This window comes from Poecilia formosa, unplaced genomic scaffold (assembly GCF_000485575.1).
Source record: "Poecilia formosa unplaced genomic scaffold, Poecilia_formosa-5.1.2 Scaffold67, whole genome shotgun sequence".
In the NCBI taxonomy this organism is placed as follows: domain Eukaryota; kingdom Metazoa; phylum Chordata; class Actinopteri; order Cyprinodontiformes; family Poeciliidae; genus Poecilia; species Poecilia formosa.
The window spans coordinates 217,681-221,076 of NW_006800006.1; the positions used below are offsets into that span (position 1 = coordinate 217,681).

Genomic DNA, 3,396 nt, shown 5'->3' on the forward strand with positions numbered 1-3,396 from the left:
GATAGATAGATAGATAGATAGATAGATAGATAGATAGATAGATAGATAGAATAAAGTATCTGTCTTGCAAGTGATTTTATATATATAGACAACATGTGCATGTTGGCCTGCATAGCAACATGTTTGCTCCCTCACACAGGTATGTTGTGGAAGCACGTCTAAAATCTAACATCCTAATCTTACATACCTAGAGTCTATACATTACTTTTTTCACTGCTTATCGACAGGCAACCCCATCTTCGGTTGCAAAAGCCTCAATTAAAACATGTACATATTACACACACTCCTCTGACTAGGATTTTTCCTTCATCCCCTTATTCTCCAATCCTTATTCCCTGTTTCCATGAACCTAGCATGCAGGACACATTTCATTTCTATAAGCTGTTCTGGATGTTTGGGAAATTATGTACATCATATGTCCTCCTACTTCCACTTACCTTCAGTAACGCCAGATTATGTCTCATTGTTTGTGCTAAATATAATTACCATTAGAATAACGAGGCTTCTCGCAGTCCTCTTGAAATGCTGCAGTTTACAATAACACAGCCATACGGAGGGAATATTTTTCATCAAAATAAATAACTCAGTGAGAGAAAATAAACGTAAAAGAGAGAGTCACCCTGACTTAGCACCGCATCTGTGTTCTCAGCAGAAAACGGAAAACCAAAAGCATTCAAAGATGTACATGATGATGTCGCCTTGACTACTGCTGTTGATACGAACGATGCGGCAATACCATCGCCATCTTGGTACGGGTTAGAGGGCTCCTCCCTCTAACATGACGTCCTAGTCACTTGGAAATGTAAATTCAAACACTCATATTTAATACATTTAAATATGTTCTGATGAGGCTCATTTGTCAGATTAAAAGTGCTTTAACTTTAAGTGAAAAATAATCAAAAGGAATAAAGTCGTTAAAAGGCCAGTTTATATGTAATGACTTAAGTGAATTGATTTACTGAACGGACTTTTCAAATTCTAAATTACTTAATGCATCGGTATATATACATCCATATTCAATAAACTTATCTTACTGACAAATTAATTCATGTCATGATTTACTACATATATTTAGTACAGAGACAGTGATGATGTTGAGCCTTTATTTTTGATAAGGATTATTTTCTACATACACTTTTCTGCTAAAGTTGTGACATTTAAAATTACATTACACCAAAACAATAAACTTCTGCACTATGGTGCATCAGAAAAGTATTCACAGCACATCACTTTTTTTCACATCTGAACTACGTTACAGATATTAATTTCAAACTGTAATAAATACCTCTATTTATTACCATATCTAAACCATATCTTCTAAGCATAGAAGACTCTTTGGTACCTGAGCCTTGTCATCTTTCCTGTTGACAACTGGTTCTTTCTCCAGGTGCTCAGCACTTAGATGTAGTTCAGAAAGGGTTTCTCTTAACAGCTTTCGATGCGACAAAAACAGCAACAAGGTGTTACACTTGAGAAGCCACCAGCAGCCTTCTTAAGGCTAAGTCATAAAGAAAAGTAGTTAAAAAGCCTCTCTACTGGACTATCTTGTCCATCTTGAGTAAAATTCATCACCACTATTTTGACCTCAGGATCTTGAAATGTCTTTCAAGATCTCAGGGATTTTTAGCCATCTGTTCTCGGGTTCACACAAGAAATCTGGACCAGAAAGCCATTCATCAGATGTTTAGTGTCTGACCTCTGCACCCCTACAGGTTAAATCTGCATGGTTTCTTGAAGTATTTACATACATTCATTAAGATGCGTTGCACAGTTTATACATATCTGACTCTCAGTTTGCTACAAAGATTTTGAATCTAGAAGTATAATTTTTACCGTACTTCAAAACAGAAGGGCTGTCTGTCCAAAAGACATGCTTGCAGGGTTAGGGGTAGACAGGTCCATTTGTAACTCCTTCCTCAATAACTTGTGCATCCTGCTAGCAACCACTGCAGCAGTCAGCTCTTTACAAGGAATAGTGACAGGCTTCAGAGAAGCTACGTGTGCCTCACACATCACAAAACAATGAGATGCCTGCTAATCATGACCAAAATTGGAAGAAATTATTGTATTTTATTTGTCCATTGCAAGCACAATAAAAATTCAGTATTTTCTCTATTTTTTAAATGAAAACTTACATTTAAAGAAAACCCTATTAAGGTGCCCTTGCTCACATGGATATATTATTCAGAGGGACTCCACATATCTCAATGAGAGCTAATACTCTCTCCGCGAACAAAATTGCTTTAATATTTCTAGAAAGTGATTACATCTGCTACTGAAGTTTGGGCTATTTTCTCCTGTCATTATCCACTTCACCTGTATGAATACATACAGGCCATTAATGGATCACTAATCTCAATTTCGTAGCTTAACTAATTTTATCACGCCATGATAAAAAGTTGTAGTACACTAAACAATATGTTAGCTGTTGTTAAAACAGCAAGACAAATGTGTTTAACTATGGCAACCCGTGACAATTTAGAGGCTGCCTGACTCTTTCTACTTACTATATATGAGGGAGAGGTGGACCTGGAGGGATACACCTCCTCTGTTCTAGGCTTCATCTCTAAGTGTGCTGGTAATGTCACCACCAACTGGACAGTACGTTATCCAAACCAGAAACCCTGGCTGAATGCCGAGGTGAGAGCTCTGCTGAAAACTAGGGACGCTGCTTTAGGAAAGAACTGACTGCAGGCATTGTGAGGGAGGGCCAGAGCCACATACACCCAGAAAATTCAAGGCCACTTCACCACCAACGACTCCCGGTGGATGTGGAAGGGCATCAAGAACACAACAGACTACAACATCAGGGATGCACAATGCCCAAGGGACCCCTCACTGACAGATGCACTCAATAAGTTTGATGCCTTCTTTATGGATCCTAACACCACCATCAGCACCAGACTTATACCACCACCTAGTGACACACCTCTCTGTGTGACCACAGCAGATGTGAGGCCTTCAACACCATCCCTGCTGCAAAAGCTCTTGATTCAGTTTCACAAAAGAGGTAACACATAACTTACCATGGTAATTTATTCTGTGAAGCTAGCCTGCTCCAGACCAGGCTAACGGCCAGGCTTAAGTTAAACCTGGAGCCTTATCTGTTCAGTCTGCGCTCACACTGATCAGAAATGTATGTGTTTTGTCCGTGATTTTGTTTTCTTATTAGTTTTAGTCTTTCTTGTCACCAAAAAAGTACTAGTATTCACTCAAGTACTTTTATTATTTTAAGATTGTGATGGTAGTAACTACCATTATCCATTTCAGAATGACCCACATTGGCTCTGTTACTGTTAAATTGTGTTTCTGAAGACCACTGTTTGGCAGAAAGGCCTTTAATAGACCATTGTAGAGTTGACAGTATTTGAAAAATTGGATTGGTCATAAACAAAG

The 3,396-nt window shown here is 38.4% G+C and overlaps 1 protein-coding gene across 1 annotated transcript in view; it reads right to left on the minus strand.

The window, feature by feature from the left end:
- The window catches only part of adcy3a (adenylate cyclase 3a), a 54,810-nt gene extending 54,051 nt beyond the window's left edge, over positions 1-759 (minus strand). The window contains exon 1 of the mRNA XM_007554838.2: positions 438-759. The gene's annotated coding sequence lies outside the window, so the exon portion shown is untranslated. The remainder of the gene's footprint in view (positions 1-437) is intronic.
- Positions 760-3,396: the final 2,637 nt, after the last annotated feature.